The sequence below is a fragment of the Aulonocara stuartgranti genome, assembly GCF_965226115.1.
Source record: "Aulonocara stuartgranti genome assembly, chromosome: 2".
NCBI classification, from domain to species: Eukaryota; Metazoa; Chordata; class Actinopteri; order Cichliformes; family Cichlidae; genus Aulonocara; species Aulonocara stuartgranti.
Window position 1 is genome coordinate 14537884 of NC_138940.1, and position 22021 is coordinate 14559904.

Below are 22021 nucleotides of genomic sequence, written 5' to 3' on the forward strand. Positions count from 1 at the left end.
ACTGCGTCTCTTCTCAGCTCAATACGAAACATGTAATATTTTCTCTGATTGAGGGACCATTCCATTTTTTTAAGGAGCCGTTGGCAACTCTACTAACTAACCTTATGAATAAAATAAAGTTCACTATCAGTAACATCATAGCACCCACCCAGCTGTATGTAAACTCCGTCAAGCTGGCTAGAACGCAGTATGAGTTATTGCAACTGAGGGTAAAAAGTCAGCACAACGAAAATAAACTCCACCTAAACTTGGTTTATATCTGACCCAGATAGACTGCAGGTCATAACTTCTTACCTGGAGTTCAGTTCACCTGACACTCGGACTGGCGGCCACCTCGGGGCTCTCCTCCTGCCTCCCCTTCCCTCATCCACCTGCTGGCCTCTGTGGAAGCCCCGCCATAGCCACCACCAAACAACTGAGTTATTTTTACACATCGACCTACATCTGGCCAATCCACCACCTCTCATTGTTCATGCCCTTACAAAAATAAATAAAAAATAAGTCACCGGGCATATGCCCGGTATGCCCGATGGCCAGTCCAGCTATGTTAACCTGCAACCAAATCTGCAGCTCCATACAGCAATGTTACGACTTAGATTATATCTTATAACGCATAACTCTTATGTTAGCTGCCCTCAGTAGCAAACTGTCTGAAATATTCGACGGCTGCAATAATTCTTTAAGTGTTATTTTTTCCTTGGTATTCTAATTTCACCAAAGTTTACTAAACTCAACAAATTTAATATTACTTACCGGGACATTTATTCTGTCCTCATTTTCTTTCACTGAAAAATTGTTTCCTGCAGTGCCGTCTTTCGTGCTTGGCTCTCCTACCTTTGCTAACGTGATGCGCATAGCGCAGAAGCCGATGCTGCATTCACTTACACTCGGATATCTGAGCTTCACCGTGAAAACATAATCTGACATTTGATATTTGATTGAATTTTATTGTTTTGCCTTTGGGGTGGCACCTGGGGTGGCCAGTCTGGTTGGGGGGGTGGCCTGTGCCCCCCCAGGCCACCCCGCTGGACACGCCACTGCCTGTTTGGATCGCTTGGAACCCCTGCCAAGACAAAGCACACTTGCCCCAGATCAACTGTGTTTGAGTGTATGTGTGTAGCAGCATAAGCGTTGTATGTATTTTATACTCTCATAGTCACTTGTAAATACACTTTTTGTAGTTGCATCAAGCAAGCCACGTTCACAAAGTGAGATCAAAGTGACACGCAACCATAGCAATGGTCTCTGCTATATAATGTGGCCCATCACACATAACTGTCTTCGTCACATAGGGTTGCCAACCGTCCCTTAAAAAACGGAATCGTCCCGTATTTAGAAACAAAAGTACACGTCCCGTATTGAGCTAATAAGGGACGCACTTTGTCCCGTAATACAGTGAGAATCAAAAGTAGTCTATAAATGTTAATGGAATTAACGCTTTGTTTGAAAACATAATTCCCAGCCCCTCTCCTGCTTTGTGACCAATGAGCTGACAGCACACTTATGACAATTCGAGTATGACAATTCAGATTACCGCTCATCTCATTGGTCGAGGAAAGGTCGCTTACGGAGAAAATACCGGAAGACAACAGATGACCACAACAACAAGCCTGGCCAACAGGGTAACAAACGCCGACACTGCGGTGCAAGTCTCGGACGACAGTACACCTAAAGCTGAGCAAACACTGTGCGATTTTTTTTCAGTCACGTTATTCAGCTCCTGCTCAAACTGCACGATTGACTTGCAGGGGTTAGAAGCTCGTAGGTCACGATGCTCTGATGCGACCTGAGAGCTCACCCTGTGCGTCCATAAAATGAAGGTTATAGCAGAAAATCTGTCGCTCGCTCTCCCTCTCTCTTTCACTCACACAGACACACCACCACCATCAACTTTTCTAAATTGCTAATGAAAAACACTGATCAGGCAGCTGTGATTGAGCAGCAATGCAAATTCAACTATTTTCACGGTTGTTGTGGTCGTGATGATTTTGTGATGCCACATCGAAAAGGCTTGGATGGGCTTTCCAAAGTTCTACAAGTTGTGCCTCCATCGCTTGTGGATAGTGCACACGCTGCACTGCTGTGCTATTCGGTCTTTTTCACCGACGTTTACGTGTTTGCGCGTGAGCAGTGTGAGCGGCTGCAGTGACACCCTCACAAGCGATTGATGATCGGGAGCTGCTCGAGGTGTTAATCACTTCTCGTTACCCCACGTATACTACACGATGCACAATGAAGGCCAAAATCGGGCCGATCACCAAAACGGTCGCACGACTCAAAAATTGGCTCAAAATGGGCCTAAAACCGCACAGTGTAAGCCCAGCGTTAGAGCAGAAATGTTTGTTCCCCTCAGAGAAAGGGAAGAATGGGAAAAGGAAAACACCTGGCTGGAAAAAGTTAATATGGGCATGTGCAGTGAATATCAGCGCTATGCGGCCAGAAGTGTGATAATATAACTTATTTTGTGTAATAAACAACCGCAAGGATAGATGATTACAACAAATTGATGACTAATACATAAAAGTAATAGATAGATGAATAATGATGATGAGTTATGATGCTTAATCATGGGAACAAGCGGGTTTACAAACAGGAGCAGCTGATTAGCATTAGAAAAGCTGAAATAATACCTCAACTGAAGCCAATTTTACTAAATGCACTAAATGTGCACAGTTACAAGAATATTTTTCTTTCTATTGTTTTCTATTATTTTAAGTTAAGCAGGACAGAGTTCTTTTAAAGAAAGATTTACTTATATTCTCAAAAGTTAAGCATGACAGGCTTCTGTTTAAGAAAGAGACAGTAAAGTGTTAATGTTGTCATTTTGAGCTAAAAATAAATGGCTAAATGATCGTTTGTTTCACACGTGTTCATATCACAAAGAATAGAATATGCATCTACTTAAATCAAATTCAAGTCACATGGTTAAAAAAAATAATTTCACACACAAAAAAAGAGCTAGAAAATTCACCACACTGGGAAGGGTGAAGACAACTGGGTTGCCCGGCCCTGGCCACGAGGTGTCCCTTATTTATTTTTTAGGGAGTTGGCAACCCTATGGTCACATAAGGCAGCGGTCTCCAACCTTTTTTGCGCCACGGACCGGTTTATGCCCGACAATATTTTCACAGAAAAAAAGATTTATTCATAACACACGTGAAAAGACCCAGGAAAACCGAGTTAATGATAAAAACGATAACAAAATAACGCTGAAAACCAATAAAAACCCTGAAAATCATACATTTCACACCTGAGCCTCAACTCTCGCGACCCGGTACTAAAGGACTCACGGACCGGTACCGGTCCGAGGCCCGGGGGTTGGGGACCGCTGACATAAGGGATAAGTGCACAATATTAGGTAGTTGGTTTTTAATGTTGTTGCTGACTGGTATATAATCATTTACTGAGTTTCTGTCATCACTGTATTCATGTGTCAAAACAGTACTGTGCCACCTACCAATAGAAAGGAAAAAATAATGTGCATATTTCCAGAAGAGAAATCCCACCCCTGGACCATCGTTGACCGCCGCCATGATTCTAGCCTATGTCACAGCGTCATGTGCGCTTTCTACATCCAACACAAAAACTGCAGTCGTGGTGCTTTCGATTGTACTCAGAACTTGGAAATTCTGCCTTCCGAGTAGGAAGATGTAGTTAACACCAGACTGCAGATGAGCTGCATACAGGGCTGGACTGTGACAGAAAATCGGGCTGGGCATTTTGACTAGCTCACCAGGTATTATAGGAATAGCCTTTGAATGAAAACAGACGCTGTTGTGACAGTGATGTACACTGTCTTGTTGGTATATGTATGATTTCTATACATTTTACATCAGATACAAACTTTGGTTGTAAGATAATTTTTTTATTAAAAGCTAGACATTTTAAATGAGAATAAGAAAGAAAAGTACAGTGGGGCAAAAAAGTATTTAGTCAGCCACCGATTGTGCAAGTTCTCCCACTGCAAGTTCTATGTGTCAGTGGATCTCCAACTTCCTAACTGGCAGACCACAGGCAGTAAGGATGGGCGGACATGTCTCAGCCTCCACCACTCTCAGCACTGGAGCCCCCCAGGGGTGTGTTCTGAGCCCCCTGCTGTACTCTTTGTACACATATGACTGTGTGGCCACTACCAGCTCCACCACCATCATCAAGTTTGCTGACGACACCGTCGTGGTGGGCCTGATCTCTGATAACAACGAGACGGCCTACCTGAAGGAGATTAGGAATCTGGAGAACTGGTGCCAGAGGAACAACCTCCTTCTAAACGTCAGTAAGACAAAGGAGCTCATAGTGGACTTCAGCACTAAGCAGGAGAGGAACTACCAGACCCCCGTCATCAACGAGTGCCCAGTGGAGAGAGTGGACAGCTTCAAATACCTCGGAGTTCACATCACGCAGGACCTGTCATGGTCCTGTCACATCAACACCGTGGTGAAAAAGGCCCGACAGCGTCTCTACCACCTCAGACGCTTGAGAGACTTCCAACTGCCCTCCAAGGTGCTCAGGAACTTTTACTCGTGCACCATAGAGAGCATCCTGGCGGGAAACATCTTAACCTGGTTCGGGAACAGCACCATGCAGGACAGACGAGCTCTACAGAGGGTTGTGCGGTCAGCTGAGCGCACCATCCGCTCCGAGCTCCCTGACCTGCACTCAATCTACAGCAGGCGGTGCTGGACCAAGGCCAGGAAGATCGTGAAGGACCTCAGCCATCCCAACAACCGACTGTTCTCTCTGTTGAGATCAGGAAAGCGATTCCGCTCCCTGAAGACCAACACAGAGAGACTGAGGAGGAGCTTCTTCCCGCAGGCGATACGGTCTCTCAATCACACCACCACACAGTACTGACCCACACATACAGTTCTTACACACACACTGGACTTTCTGGACTTTGGTTTTGCACAACACTGGTAACTATATTCTTCATTTCCGGTTAATACTTGTACAGCTGCTGTTATTGTGTATATATTTATTTATATTTAGATTTCTTCATACATTCTTATATAGTTCTATATTGTGTATTGTGTATTTTGTTGTACAGTTATTTTATTTTCAACTTTAATTTATATATTTATCTTTATCTTATTCTTCCCAGTTAAATTTACCCTTCATTCTAATTTGTGTTGTACAGTTATTTCATTTTTAACCTTAATTTATATTCTATTCCTTCCTAGTTAAATTTACCCTTTTTAATTTTTCATATTTATTTCCTATCTTATTCATAGCCTTTTCCTTTTTTTGTTTTCTTTAGGTCACGAGCAGTTGTCCAAGCATTTCACTACATATCGTACTGTGTATGACTGTGTACGTGACAAATAAAATTTGAATTTGAATTTGAAATTTGAATTTAAAATGATGACAGAGGACAGTAATTTGCACCAGAGGTACACTTCAACTGTGAGAGACAGAATGTGAAAAAAAAATCCATGAATCCACATGGTAGGATTTGTAAAGAATTTATTCGTAAATCAGGGTGGAAAATAAGTATTTGGTCAATAACAAAAATACAACTCAATACTTTGTAACATAACCTTTGTTGGCAATAACAGAGGTCAAACGTTTACTATAGGTCTTTACCAGGTTTGCACACACAGTAGCTGGTATTTTGGCCCATTCCTCCATGTAGATCTTCTCGAGATCAGTGATGTTTTGGGGCTGTCGCCGAGCAACACGGACTTTCAACTCCCGCCACAGATTTTCTATGGGGTTGAGGTCTGGAGACTGGCTAGGCCACTCCAGGACTTTCAAATGCTTCTTACGGAGCAACTCCTTTGTTGCCTGGGCGGTGTGTTTTGGATCATTGTCATGTTGGAAGACCCAGCCTCGTTTCATCTTCAAAGTTCTCACTGATGGAAGGTGATAGGTTTGTAGCTTGAACCCATCCGCTGGAACGTTGAAGACAATATAATTACACTGCAAAGCAAGACACAAGTAGGCAAGGTTCTTCATGTTTACTCATGCATGAGGGAGATCTGGCTGGAGCCAAGCGTCGTCCCACCACTTGACCTCCATCAGACTCTCAGCCAGGCTCCCCATAGCACTCCTTTTATTGTGGTTACATGAATATGCATAGGTTCATTAACATATGACGTCTACATACACACAAAGAGTACCTTGCCTGTGGGGGTGTGTGTGTGTGTGTGTGTGTGTGTGTGTGTGTGTGTGTGTGTGTGTACTGCTGATCAAAGGGTCAAACATCCTTGGTCAGGAAGAGGGTAGCCTCCCCCTCACCCTAGATGGTTCACCCTAGAAAACACGGTGAGGAAGTCCTGCAGTTCATCTAAACAAAGAGCACTTAGACTAGAACAGACGCAACTACGTTAATCCTACCATAAAACAATAAGACACGGTACGACATCTCATGCTCCCAGAGTGCTGTCTAATACACACAAAGTTTGAAGACTATCAAGGATCAAAACCTCTACCAATCTACAACTAATTACAAAACTCTAAGCATATATAAGTAAATATTTCTAAGCATAAATAACAATCAACAATACAAATCTAACAGAAGGAGGTTTTGGCTTAAAATCTCACGATACATGGCCCCATTCATTCTGTCCTTAACACGGATCAGTCGTCCTGTCCCCTTGGCAGAAAAACAGCCCCATAGCATGATGTTTCCACCCCCATGCTTCACAGTAGGTATGGTGTTCTTGGGATGCAACTCAGTATTCTTCTTCCTCCAAACACGACGAGTTGAGTTTATACCAAAAAGTTCTACTTTGGTTTCATCTGACCACATGACATTCTCCCAATCCTCTGCTGTATCATCCATGTGCTCTCTGGCAAACTTCAGACGGGCCTGGACATGCACTGGCTTCAGCAGCGGAACACGTCTGGCACTGCGGGATTTGATTCCCTGCCGTTGCAGTGTGTTACTGATGGTGACCTTTGTTACTTTGGTCCCAGCTCTCTGCAGGTCATTCACCAGGTCCCCCCGTGTGGTTCTGGGATCTTTGCTCACTGTTCTCATGATAATTTTGACCCCACGGGATGAGATCTTGCGTGGAGCCCCAGATCGAGGGAGATTATCAGTGGTCTTGTATGTCTTCCATTTTCTGATGATTGCTCCCACAGTTGATTTTTTCACACCAAGCTGCTTGCCTATTGTAGATTCACTCTTCCCAGTCTGGTGCAGGTCTACAATACTTTTCCTGGTGTCCTTCGAAAGCTCTTTGGTCTTGGCCATGGCGGAGTTTGGAGTCTGACTGTTTGAGGCTGTGGACAGGTGTCTTTTATACAGATGATGAGTTCAAACAGGTGCCATTCATACAGGTAACGAGTGGGGGACAGAAAAGCTTCTTACAGAAGACGTTACAGGTCTGTGAGAGCCAGAGATTTTCCTTGTTTGAGGTGACCAAATACTTATTTTCCACCCTAATTTACGAATAAATTCTTTGCAAATCCTACCATGTGGATTCATGGAATTTTTTTTCACATTCTGTCTCTCACAGTTGAAGTGTACCTCTGGTGCAAATTACTGACCTCTGTCATCATTTTAAGTGGGGGAACTTGCACAATCGGTGGCTGACTAAATACTTTTTTGCCCCACTGTATTTCTTTGTGCCCTCCTTTCCCTGTTAATGCCCTACCTGCCCCCCTGGCAAAACTTTGCTAGACCTGCCCCTGCACAGTTACCAGCTGTCAGCTACTTAGAAAAGGATCCTGGTGTTATTTGCCTCTCAGAAACAGTTCATAACTTCCCTTCAACTCATTCATGTCACCTAAAAGGTAAACCTGTTTCTCCATCACCTGTTCAGCTCTGATGATTCAGAGAGGACATCTCCTGGTATCATCTTCATGTTTGCCTCTCACCACATATCCAAACCGATATCATGACCAGCAGTTTTTACAGCTGTGGCTCCAGCAAACATCAGTTGATACTAGAAATTAATATTAAATAAATTCTAACAACAGCTGACCAAGCTTAAACGTGTTGCTCTTGTTTAACGCGACATCCGCTGATTTCTTCTTTCTGGCGCAAAGTGGGCGATAAACAAACAAGAGAGAAAAGCCGATCAGCTGATCATTGATCAGTTTCATGTGTTGAGAAATCAGTGATACTCCGGTTCTTTTATTCGTCGAAACTTCCAGAGACGCCACCGGAACTCAGTAGTCATTTCACAAAACCTTTATTCATCTTTATTCATCTTCATTTAAGCATGCACTTCTAGAAGGGAAGACGAGGCTGGTGTCCCTCTGCAAAAAATCTTCATCTTTGTTAGTTACAGCCAGCTTTATAGAAGCGACTCCATCATAAAACCCCCTACGGTGTGCTGCAAACTCTGTCTGTGTCTATGTGCACGAGCACATGAATGCCTACATGTGCGCGTTCCCACGTGTCTATGTGAGTGCTCGTGTGTGACTGTGTACACATACCTGTGTGTATGTGTGAGTGCACATGAGTGAGTGTGCGTGTGTATGTGTGTGCGTAACCGTTAAAACACTGTGGGTGTAGGTAACTCCCTAGAGGTCATAAAACCCATCTCCCTTCCAGACCACAGTTATCCAGTTACAAATGTTGAGACCCCCACCCAAACATCCTCTGGGGAATTTCCACTCAGTGGGGAAGGGGTCTCCTACAATCTACTCCTAAGTTCACAACAGAATGAGCCCTTTATTATATTAAGGGCAGTATCAGTGTCTCTACAATAGTTCTACATTCTATGTTAACACATTTCTAAACTCTAAATCAGCTAAACATTCTACACATGATTGAAGTAGCAACAGGAGAGGGGGGGAGAGAATGAGAGAAGAAGACACAGAATAACTCCAGCTTTGTGTCTTTTTCCATTGTAGCTGAAGTACGGGACAAACTGTGTTCCTTTTCACTTCAATACGAAATATTTTCTCTGAATACGAGACGATTCCGTTTTTTAATAATTAACCTTCTGAACATTATGCTAGCGAGTACCCAGTACGAAAAAGTCAGCACAACAATAATAAACTCCACCTAAACTTGGTTTATATCTGACCCAGATAGACTGCAGGTCATAACTTCTTACCTGAAGTTCAGTTCACCTGACACTCGGACGGCATCCGCTTCAGGTCTCTCCTCCTCCTGCCTCCCCTTTCCCTCATCCACCTGCTGGCCTCCACCACTTGCTAATGTTACTAACTAAGTGGAAGCTCTGCGATAGCCGCCACACGAAGTAACAAATAACGACGCTATCTAAATCCCAGTAATGATTAACGCGTTCCTGATTTTGGCATAATAACTAGTTACCGTACTCGTTACTACAATAGTAACGTAGTTACTGTAACGCGTTACCTAATAATGCGTTAGTCCCAGCACTGGTCAGCAGTCACCCAGCTGAATATCGTGTCTTGGGACAATGATGTGGCCTCTGTCTAATATTTAATTATAGCTGGTGAAAAAGAGCTGTTCAGTATTTGTACGTTATCATTAAATTCAGGCCTGTATACTAAAACTCATATGCTTTGGCATAGGAGCTGGTTTCTGGTGTCTATTATTCACTTTTTATCTTTTTTTAATTACTTTCTTGCATAATCCTATTCCCTCTCCCCCAACTGGTCACACCCCTGCCTGAGCATGGTCTGCCAGTTAAAAGGAAGTTTTTCCTTCCCACTGTCGCCAGTGCTTGCTCATAGTGTGATTGTTGGGGCTTCTTTCTAATATTGTAAGGTCTTACAATATAAAGCACCTTGAGGCAACTGTTGTAGTGAATTGGTGTTTAAATAAATAAAACTGTATTGAACTGAACTGAAATAATACTTTCTGTCAGACGGCATGGGTGAGCCATCACTTTACTAACAGGATGATAGCCATTTCACTCTCAGCCAGCCACTGTCATCTAGCTTATAGCTTGTGTCTCACAGTAGAGGTCCAGAGTCCATCAACATCACACGCATCAATAATCATCTCATCATCATGGTTGCTTGTCTGTTACGGCTCAAACTACAGAGCACCTATCTCAATCCAACTGCTTCTATTTTATCTTTGGACAGTTGAAACTTTAAAGTAAGAACAATAATTATCCCAGAGCAATGTTCTTGCAAAATTCCCACCGGGACATTGATTAGATGATCAAATGCAGACAGCATGAATGAAAGTGAGGGTTTTTCAGGACAGGAGAGGAAGAAAGCAAAATGTTTTTTCTGTCTTAAATAATAAATGTGCATGTTGTAAGTAGAGATGGCACGATACCACTTTTTTATGTCCGATACCGATACCGATATCATAAATTTGGATATCTGCCGATACCGATATGAATCCGATATAGTGTTTTTTAATCAACAAAACTGTTTTTTTTAAATATCTTGCTGCATTTTGTATAAGTTCATACTCAAGTTTAAAACAACTACACTAAAGCTATTCTGTTATACCTGTATGCAAAAAAAATATTTCATAGTTCAGCAATACTGATCAATCTAATAAACCTACACCATCCTCCCTATTCTGGTATTTTAAAGAGTACTTAGCGTAAATATTAAGCAACCTAACTAATAGGGTTCCAACTCCCAGCAACAACAAAAATAAATAAATAAAAAATAGGGAACCACCCCTCACGCTCCATCTCATGATGCTTAATCGACGTAATCAACCTTAATTTGATGCAGTGTAAAAAAAATGCAGAGAAATCAATTATTTTTCAATATATTAAAATATTAAATTCAACATCTTTCTTCAACAAAATTGCAGACTGCACAGATGGTACCTTCCCAAAGGAAAAAGTACTATAGCTTACTAGGGTATATATATTAGACTTAATAGTTACTATATATATTAATGGACTTCTATTCATTTTACATCAAATTAAAACTTTGGGTGTCAGATAATTATTTATTAAAAGCTAGACATTTTAAATGAAAATAAGAAAGAAAAGTGTGTCTTTGTGCTCCCCTTTTCCCTGTTAATGCCGTATCGGCCCAGTTACCAGGGTCAGCTACGTAAAAAAAGATCCTGCTGTAGAAAGTAATATTAAATAAATTCTAACAACAGCTTATCAAGCTTAAACGGAATGCTGTTGTTTATCCACTGGTTTCCTCTTTCTGGTGCAAAGTGGGCCAAAAACAAACAAGAGAGACAGACTCGCGACAGAAAAGCTGATCAGCTGATCATTAAGCAGTTTCATGATTGAAGTAGCAGCAAGAAGAGGCAGTCGCTCCATATATCGTTTGTTAAGCTTAACGTAGGAATGCTTTACAAACATTCAGAGATGGACTTACACACTTGCTTTACTTCTCTCGGGGATAACTTTGTCGGAGATGAAATGCCGGGTTGCTAGCGAAGCTCCAAATGCTATCCAGACCACCGACAGGTCCCGCATGCCACAGCAGCTGCTCCGACGTGCTAACGTTCTGAGGCGAGTTACGGCGTGTTGCAAGTTTTGTGAGGTGCTTTCGTGATATTTAATGGATCGGATTACATTTTTTATTTTTCTCCGATATCCGATCCAGTAATTTAGGTCAGTATCGGACCGATACCAATACGTAATATCGGATCGGTCCATCTCTAGTTGTAAGTGCTACAGATTTGAGGGACATTTTAAGCAGTACTGCAGAGCAAATACAGCACAAAAAAGGCTCAGCTATATCAGAACCTTCATGGCTTAATATTAAAACAGCTGGGAAAAAGATATGACCTGCTGTTTGGTACACACTCCATTCTTCTGAAATACAAAGGCTGGTGGGTTGTATAATGTTGGTGTTTTCCACCTTCATTGACAGGTATAGTGTAAGGTCATAACGCAGCTGGAAAAGGCTCTTTAGCATCAGCATTACTGTAGCCAGGGCTGGGCTGGTAATCTGGCATATTAGGCACCATCCCAGTGGGGAGGTTTTTTGTTTGTTGTGCGGTGCCACAAATTTAATAACTCAAGGCCACGAGTTAAGAATCTATGAGAATGCAATTTTTAAGTGGCAACAAGCTAATAAATCATAGGAATGTGAAAACCAAATTTGGCCACATCTTCATAAGTTTACTTCAAATTTACTTGGATTGGTGGTCCGATCCCTTGGCTCCCCCATATTTACATGCCAAATACCCTTGGGCATACTAACACTCAGATGCATCCATGTGAATGTTAGCTAGAAAACACTTAAAGTATAGTAGAAAGTTCTTGTGTGAATGTGGCATGTTGTATAAAGCGCTTTGAGTGCGCCGGGAAAGTAGAAAAGCGCTATATTAGAATCAGTACATTTAACTATGGGGTGCCGTTTGTAAAGACAAACATGCTGAAATTAACGGCAATATTTTTCAACATTTAGCTCAAACCTTACCAAAATGTTTTTTTGAGTCATTTTTCAAAACATTTAGTAAAATATTTGTAACTTTTTATATTTAAAACACAATTTTAAATGTTACATTTAAATGTTAAATGTTAAATCTAAATATTATATTTAATCTAAATCTAAATGTTAAATCTAAATATTATATTTAAATCTAAATGTTAAATGTTAAATCTAAATGTTGCAGGAAACTAAATATTTAGCTAACATGCAAATTTATTCGCTTAGCTTGTACAGCTCAACATCTGAAGATCCGTTTTGTCGGCCATGGGGTGCGACGATTGTGAAGTGGAGATTGCAGCTGCTGAGGGTGCACTACTGCTGAATCTTTGGATGGCCAACAAAACGGATCTTCCGATGTTTTCAGCTTCTCACCGCCATGAGCTGCTTCAGTTTACCAGCATGGCCAGAGAAGGGACAGTCAGGGGAGAGCAGACACAACCTGACCACCAGCACACTTTCGCGCCGCAGGATTCGTAAAGCCTTTGTTTTGGTATTTCCGTTGATCCATACAAGCTAAGTATTAGCTAAATATTTTGTTTCCTGTAATATTTAGATTTAACATTTAGATTTAAATATAATATGTAGATTTAACATTTAGATTTAATATTTAAAATTGTGTTTTAAATATAAATAGGTTACAAATATTTTACTAAATGTTGTAAAGAACTTTTCTTTTTTTACCAAAGCATATAGTTAGGGCTGGTGACCCTGAATCCCCCTTTAGTTATGCTGCAACAGTCATAGGCTGCCGGGGGATTCCCATGATGCATTGAGCTTTTCCTGTCTGGTCACCTTTCTCACTCACTATGTGTTAATAGACCTATCTGCAATGAATCATATCTTCTATTAATCTCTGTCTCTCTTACACAGCATGTCTTTTATCCAGTCTTCCTTCTCTCACCCCAACCGGTCGCAGCAGATGGTCACCCCTCCCTGAGCCTGGTTCTGCCAGAGGTTTCTTCCTGTTAAAAGGAAGTTTTTCCTTCCCACTGTTGCCAAAGTGCTTGCTCATAGGGGGTCATATGATTGTCGGGTTTTTCTCTGTATCTATTATTGTAAGATCTACTGTACCTTGAGGCAACTGTTGTTGTGATTTGGCGCTATATAAATAAAATTGAATTGAATTGAATTTTTTTTTAAGAAAGACTCTGAAAAAACATGTTTTTATAAGGTTTTGAGCTAAATGTGGAAAAATGTTGCCTTTAATTTCAGCATGTTTCACGTTACAAACGGGGCCCCGTATTTACCAACATATACAGAATTTGTTGTTCACGAATCAGGTGAGATCTGTAGGGCTACTATCATAAATCATACTTAATTTGATCTCATTACAGTTACTGACATTTTGGAATAAATTGTAATTGTAATGATGATCATGAAAATAATAATTTAAAAAAAATTACTGTCTTTTCCTGTTTCATATGTTAGGCTATCCCCTCTCTGTCTCCTCTTTAATTTTGGTATTTCCACCATTGCCGGAAACCAAAACAAATCACACAAAAGAGGCTCTAATGTAAGCGTCCTGTTAATGTTGGTGGCGTCAGTTACACAATGAACCCGGAGCCAGCACAACAGAGCCAGCAGTGCACGGGCAGGAATGCATTTCTTACTTGGAAATTTAAAGAAGAAAGGGAGGAGCAAAATCTGACCGTGCAATGCAAACTGTTTGCCAGCAACCAAGCTGCTCTCAGCGTCAAAAGACTCCACCTCCAACCTAAAGAAACATCTGGAAGTAAGTTATTTTCTAAAAACTAATGTTAGCCTACCTACTGCAACTACCTTGTTTTAATTGTGGTAGCTACCTTATGTGCCATTTTAGTATGTTCGATGCACTATTGCTGTGTGATTTATTACTATTACTGAAGGCTACTCGCCACTGAGCTAACATTGGTAGCTGGCTTTAGCTGAGGTTAGTTCATAGACTGCAGACTGTTAGATTTGATGGATAGGATTAACAACCTGCTAGGTGCAAATAATTATGTGCAGTTCTGAAAGGAGTCTATGAACTAACCTCAGCTAATGCCAGCTACGAATGTTAGCTTGGTGGCGAGAAGTCTTTAGTAATAGAAATAAATTCCACAGCAATAGCACATTCACGTGGTTGTAAAAAGCATGACAATATACTAAGTAATCCAATGTATTCAGAATAAGTTAAATTGAAATTTAATAGATTACGTTAAAAACTACATTTTGGGCCATGTATTCTGTAGTGGAATACATTTTAAAAGTAACCTTCCCAACACTGTCTTTATTAACTGTATGATCCCGAGTGTGGTTATGATTAGTTTAATTGCTCATTCCACAATAGCACTAAACAGGTCCTATTTTAATTCATGTTTTACACATGTAACATCTGCTTAGTATAGTAGGGTTAAACTTATAGACTAGATTCGAGAGGAGTAAAATAAATTTGAGAGAATTGAGTGTTGAACAGCCGGCAGATTTATTACATTGTTAAAGTGGTGCAATACCCTGTCATGGTCCTGGGTCGGTGACCCAGCGCTTTAAGTTTATTATTATCATTTTCCAATTTATTATCATGATTATTACTATTGTTTGAGTTCTACGTGTTATATTCGGTCTGCGTCTGTATCTGTCTGTCTATGGTGTCACCCCGTCTGTTTGTGAATCTGTCTGTTTAGTTCAATGTCTTGTCTGGTTCCATGTGTCTGAGTTTCCTGTTTTATTGTGAAGGTCTGTGTCGTATGTGAGTGTGCTCACTTTACGTTTCCCCTGTCTCGTCAGCTGTGATTTCTCCCAGGTGTGTTCCCCTCCTGTCTCTCATCCCTTGATTACTGCCGTCTGTGTATTTAAGCCCTGTGTTTCTCTGTGTCAGTGTCGTGTCGTACCATCAGATTATGCCTGTGTGTTTCGGTTCTCCATAGTCCATGTTCACTTCATGTTTTGTTTTCGTACCAGCAATAAAGCTGAGGTTTTTGAGTTTCAATTCAGTCTCAATTCAATTCCAGAGTCTCAGAGTCTCGCATTTGGATCCTCCTCTCCATCCGCCTGCACACAGAGCCCTGACAGAATGACGCGACCAGTAATGGATCCAGCGGACTCCCTGTGCAAGCGCAGCTGCCGTTTTGACGGGACCCGGCTAGCGCTTGGAAGGCCTCCGTGCTGCCGTTCCTCGCTGACAGCCCACTCGTCTGCTTCCTCCCCGCGGACGTCCCGGTCTCACAGAAAACGCTCCAGCTGGTCCCGGGAGGATTACTACGAGCCTGCAAGCAACCAGTTTACGCCTGCACAGGCGTTCTACAAAATGTTAGGGATTATTATCGTGCCGCCTGACTCACCCGGCATTTCCACATCACAGCACCACACCGTGAAAACTATAAAGATGCACAAACAAATACCATTAAACATTCAAGTAGAAAGTGCAGAAATGTTCGCATTTTACTATAGAAAATTATTTTGATTAACCCAAATAGTGATATTGACATAAATCAATAGTTTTTAAACTATTTATGTTACAGCATTTAATAAAATGAATTAACAACAACCTTTCTGTGTCTTAAATACATAAACAATCGTTTGCAATCATTAACCAACCTCTTTCTGCTTCCAAGGGTGCTAATCATGCTGAATCAGCTAGCCAACCTCCTCCATGCGCATCTCTTAGCCAGTCTTTCCACACCACAAACAAATGACATGCATACACAATAAAAAACGAATTCAACCACATTGAGTAAACTTTCAAAGTTATAGCATGTGACAGATAAATAAAACACATAGTTTTGCATGAGTACCCTCAAAAACAAACGCTTTTACTCACTCTGAAGCAACATGTTTGCGTCGCCTCACCGAGAACAGAACAGGAAGTCTGACACAATAAAAGAGGAAGTGCTAAGGTACTCTTCAAAATAAAAGTGCAAAGTAAAGTGGCTTTGCCGGCATTTACAGTAGTTCTGAGAACGTGTATTTTCCTCCTGGTTCAAGAGACTGTGCTCCTGATGTTCCTTCGGACCCAGGAGTTAGAACTGTTTTGTCTGGAACTCTTCATTCTGGGGCTGTTTATTCAGTCAGCTGATCAGCAGCCACCTTCAGCTCAGCCAGCTGCTCAGCAGCCACCTTCAGCTCAGTGTCCAGTGTCCCCTGCTCAGCAGCCGACCGTAGCTCAGTGTCCAGTGTCCCCTGCTCAGCAGCCACCCGTAGCCCAGTCACTCCACCACCATCACTTTCATCTCAAGTTCAGTCTTCACCCCCGCTGTCCATAGCTCAGGTTCTACCACATTCAGACTTTCTCCAAACCTTGTTACAGTCCATAGCCCAGTCAGTAGCGCAGTTAGTGGAGGAATCATTAGCTTTGTCATTTGCTAAATCAGCCACTCATCTTCACCCTCGGTCAGGGGTCCCTATTGCCTCTGGCCGTGCATCTGCTCCAGCTGGAGGGCCCGAGGAGCCCATCTGGCCTCAGGTTTCATCCCTGCCAGAGGCCCGTGTGCCTGCTGGTTCTGTTTTGCTCCTGCCAGAGGCCCGCGCGCCTACTGGTTCCGATCTGTCCCTGCCAGAGGCCCGCGCGCCTGCTTGTTCCGTTCTGTGCCTGCCAGAGGTCCCCGCACCTGCTGGTTCTGTTCTGTCTCTGCCAGAGGTCCGCCAGAGGTCCCCGCACCTGCTGGTTCTGTCCTGTGTGTGCCAGGGGCTCCAGTGCCTACTGGTTCTGAGACGGTTTTCACTGGGGGGCCCGAGGAGCCCGTCCAGCTTCCTGCCTCGTCAGCTGGAGGGCCCGAGGAGCCCGTCCAGCCCCAAGACTCATCATCCTCGCCAGCTGCAGCCTCATCATCCTCACCAGCTGCAGCTCCGGCTTCACCCTCGCCTGGTCCAGCTTCGGCTTCACCCACGCCGTCGCCCGGTCCAGCCTCCTCATCAGCTTCATCGACTTCGCCCGGTCCAGCCTCCTCATCATCTTCATCAGCTTCGCCTGGTCCAGCCTCTGCCTCAGCTTCGCCTGGTCCAGCTTCAGCTTCACCCACGCCGCCGCCTGGTCCAGCCTCCCCATCCACTTCAACTTCGCCTGGTCCAGCCTCCGCTTCAGCCTCGTCTGGTCCAGCTTCAGCATCCTCATCAGCTTCACCTGGTCTAGCTTCAGCATCCTCATTAGCTTCGCCCGGTCCAGCATCTGCTTCAGCTTCACCCGCTTCACCTGGTTCGGCCTCTGCTTCGGCTTCGCCTGGTCCAGCTACTGCCTCGCCTGGTCCAGCTACTGCCTCGCCTGGTCCAGCCTCTGCTTCTGCCTCGTCTGGTCCAGCCTCCTTCTCACCTGGTACTGCGGGGGCCACGCAGCCTTCTGGTCCCCAGCTGCCGCCTCAACATCGTCGGTCATCTGCCAGGCCGCATGTTGGGCATCTTCGCCACCGTGGCCGGCCTCCGGACTTGCATTGTCGCCACCGCTGTCGTGAGCACGGTCGGCCCCCAGAACTGTTTCCACGCCGCTGTTGCCGTCCGCACGGTCGGCCCCCAGAACTGTTTCCACGCCGCTGTTGCCGTCCGCACGGTCGGCCCCCAGAACTGTTTCCACGCTGCTGTTGCCATCCGCACGGTCGGACCCCAGAACTGTTTCCACGCCACTGCCTACTGCGTGGCCGGCCTCCGGACCTGCCCCACTGCCGCTGCCTTTCACACGGTCGGCCCCCAGAACTGAACTGTTTTGGCCTCCGGCGCTGTCGGCCTCCAAGTCGGCCCCCTGAACTTGTCCGTCTGGGCCTTTTTGGACTATGTCTCTCCGTCCTGGAACCCCACCGCCCACCATGGTCGGGTCGTTTTCTGTTTTTTTTTTTTTTTTTTTTGGGGGGGGGGGGTTTGGGCAGTTTTTGTGTTTCTGTTGGGCTGTCTGGAGCCAGCCCTTGAGGGGGGGGGTACTGTCATGGTCCTGGGTCGGTGACCCAGCGCTTTAAGTTCATTATTATCATTTTCCAATTTATTATCATGATTATTATTATTGTTTGAGTTCTACGTGTTATATTCGGTCTGCGTCTGTATCTGTCTGTCTATGGTGTCACCCCGTCTGTTTGTGAATCTGTCTGTTTAGTTCAATGTCTTGTCTGGTTCCATGTGTCTGAGTTTCCTGTTTTATTGTGAAGGTCTGTGTCGTATGTGAGTGTGCTCAGTTTACGTTTCCCCTGTCTCGTCAGCTGTGATTTCTATGGAACGCCAGGACTGCCATAATGAATTAATTAAATACACCATTAAATAATTAATTAAATGTGTCAATAATTAATTAAAATTGGAATTAATTAATTAAATAAATAGTTATGACACATTTAATTAATTATTTATGTATTTCACATTTTAATTAATTATTGACACATTTATTTAATTAATTATTGACACATTTAATTAATTATTTAATGATATATTTATTTATTTTATTTTGGCAGTCCTGGCGCCTGGCTCTCATCATGAAATAATTTTATCTGTCAGCCTCACCCATCAAACTCAGGGGGCGGGGTTAACGCTGATCGAGTCAAAACCATTGCTTTGGCCTGGTGGCCATTGTTTCTAGCACACAACAACCGGCATGTGGAAGCTAACAGAACTGAACTTTGAAAAACCCTGTTTGTGTGTCACCAAAGACCGTTTTAATATTTTTTTAGCCGAGAATGTAGTGGTTTAATCTTCATGTGTCTGGTCGGTTTGTCAAGATACAGCCTCTTTGCAAAAGTACTTCGATGATTTCGGAGATGTCTGCCCAGTCTCACGGCAAAGCGTGGGATAGACCCGCTCGCCTCGCAAGCAATCCCACAGACAAAGCGCAGGCCCCGGTACACAGCTGTAGTAACCCCCGCTGACTTCTTTTACTGAGGTTATATTTATCGGTGTTTTATTTCCTGATGTTCTTATGTGTCCTACGTGTTTCAGTCACCAATTCTGAATTATAACTAACATTAAAAACATGTTTAAGGAGGCAAATAAAGGAGAGCAAATAAATCTGTTTAACATCTGATCTTTGGGTTTTTGTTCAGTAATCAGCGCGACCTGTGTATAAACGCATAAAAGAGATAACGTTGGTGTTTCCGTCATGTAGTAACTGCTGGCTTTAACTGTACAAAGGTTGTTCGACACTGTGAAACACATACAGACTTCCATGATGTTCGGCTAATATTTTTATTGTGAATATTAATCATGCTGACCTCGCTCTGTACACCACGCAGCGAGGTCAGCATATCTACGATATCCTCAGCTCCATGAGTTAACACAAAGTTTCCCAGCTGACTATCTAACTTCCAACTATTCCAGAGACGTGAAAATATACAGCATAAAGAAAAGTGTAAGAGACTCAGCAGCAGATTAGAATAACAGTTATACATTTAATAAATCACCAAATGAATCCAAGAAACGAGCAAACCTGTTCCGACAATTTGAGTTTGTATTCCCTCAGCTGCAAACTCGCTGCTGTTTAAATGTTTGAAAAGGAAGATTAGATATAAACAAACGTCAAACATAGACTCAGTCTGCCTTCACATTTGATATGAGGCCAGCACGTATAGTGGCTGTGTCCTGTTTTAAGATCATACATGTAAAATTGTTGTCTGACCTCCGGCGATCCAGCCGCTCAGAGTCCGTGGTTACCATGTTTACTGCATAAGCAGCTATAATGCTAACAGCTGGCACTGAGGAAGTTTACCGGCAGCATGGGTGTTTATGTTTTTCATTGCAAAAGAACTGTCTGAATGGTTAACTGAAGTTAACTTGGATAAATTATAGTTAAGGAGTATCACAGATAACGCCTATGTGAGCCGTGCGACTGTTCACCACACTGAAATCAGCAGGCTATTACTGAAATACATGTGCTATATCATAAACTATGATATAAATAGGGAGGTCCTATTATGTCAGCGGCTGGGTGGAGGCGAGGAAGAAGGAACCCAAACGCAGGACTCGCAGGTAGGTGACGATTTATTATAAGGAGTGGATGAACAGAACAAAGGGAGAAAATGGCTGGCTGGACGACTGACTGAAGCACTGACTGACTAACTGAACATACAGACGGAGAGACAACATCACAATAACATCAATGACACGACATTGGACTGGTTGAACTGAGGGACATAAATACACAGGCTGAGTGATGAGAGATTAGAACCTGGTGAGTACACGGCTGAACATAATGAACTAATGATAAACGGGAAGAGGACGGAACATAATGCACATGGACCAAGGCTAACACAATAAAACAGGAAGTGGAACAGGCAGAAGATAAACAGTGAACGTGAACTGAAAATACTGGGTCACCGACCCAGGAACCCTGACAGTACCCCCCCTCCAAAGGCCGGCACCCGACGGCCAAAAGAGAAAGAAAAAAAAAAAACAGAACAGGGCGGGCGGAGGGGGCCCAGGACGGAGGGACGGAGTCCACACCGAGACAGTTCAGGTGGGCGCCCCCGTGGCCCGTGGCCGAGACGAGACAGTGCAGGTGGGCGTCCACGCGGCCCGTGGCCGAGACGAGACAGTTCAGGGGGCCGACCGTGCGGACGGCAACGGCGACAGCACTGGTCCAGGGGCCGACCGCGTGGAAGGAAACGGCAGCGACGTGGACACAGTTCGGGAGGCCGGCCGTGCGGAAGGCAACGGCGGCCACTCAGGCGAAGGCGGTCCGGGGGCCGGCCGTGCGGAAGGCAACGGCGGCCACTCAGGCGAAGGCGGTCCGGGGGCCGGCCGTGCGGAAGGCAACGGCGGCGGCGAAGGAGACGACGGAGTAGTTCAGGGGGCCGACCGCGCGGAAGGCAGCGGCGGCTCTCCAGTGTTAGGCGTGCTGGCCATGGCCTGGTGGGCACAGGACCAGACGAGGCAGGACCAGGCGACGACGGGGCCGGACCAGGCGAAGCACAGGCTGGAGCTGCAGCAGGCGAAACAAAAGCCGAAGACTCTGAGGCTGGGCCAGACGAGGACGCAGACTCTGAGGCTGGGCCAGACGAGGACGAAGACTCTGAGGCTGGGCCAGACGAGGACCAAGACTCTGAGGCTGGGCCAGACGAGGACGAAGACTCTGGAGCCGGACCAGGCGGAGCAGAAGCAGAGGCCGACGCCAGACCGGGCGACGTTGAAGGCGATGCAGAGGCCGGACCGGGCGTGGGTGCAGCTGATGCAGAGGCCGGACCGGGCGTGGGTGCAGCTGATGCAGAGGCCGGACCGGGCGTGGATGCAGCTGAGGCAGAGGCCTGATCAGGCGAAGCAGGCGCGGAGGCCTCTGGCTGGAGACAGGCAGGGCCAGCGGGTGCGGAAACCCCTGGCTGAGGAGCGGCCGGGCCAGCGGGTGCGGAAACCCCTGGCTGAGAAGCAGGAAGGCTCACAGCTGGCTCTGGGTGCTGTGGCTGCAGGTCCGGGAACTGAACAGGATGGTAGACCGGCGACTGGGAAACAGGGGGCGACTGGACTGACTGGACAGGGGACTGAGCTACAGGAGGTGACTGGAGGACAGGAGGGGACTGAGCTACAGGAGGTGACTGGAGGACAGGAGGGGACTGAGCTACAGGAGGTGACTGGAGGACAGGAGGAGACTGGACAGCAGGTGAGGGAACTGACTGGAGGGAAAGCTGAACAGCAGGTGAGGGAACTGACTGGAGGGAAAGCTGAACAGCAGGTGAGGGAACTGACTGGAGTGGAGATGCTAAGGGAGGAACAGAGGCAGGCGTGGCTGCTGGCTGAGCTACAGATTGAGCTAGTGACGGAGATAAAATTACGGCTTGGGCTCGTAAGGCTGGTGCCTGGGCAGGGGACAGTTCAGCTAATCTAACTAGGGATAGTGCGAGGGCGTGAA

General features: G+C 44.7%; 1 long non-coding RNA gene across 1 annotated transcript; it reads right to left on the reverse strand.

The window, feature by feature from the left end:
* Nucleotides 1–8: 8 nt before the first annotated feature.
* Nucleotides 9–20585, reverse strand: LOC309717630. The gene is made up of 3 exons (XR_014279766.1): nt 20480–20585; nt 754–1037; nt 9–381 (listed from the first exon to the last, which is right to left on the reverse strand). It is a non-coding gene; the product is annotated as an uncharacterized lncRNA (long non-coding RNA).
* Nucleotides 20586–22021: the final 1436 nt, after the last annotated feature.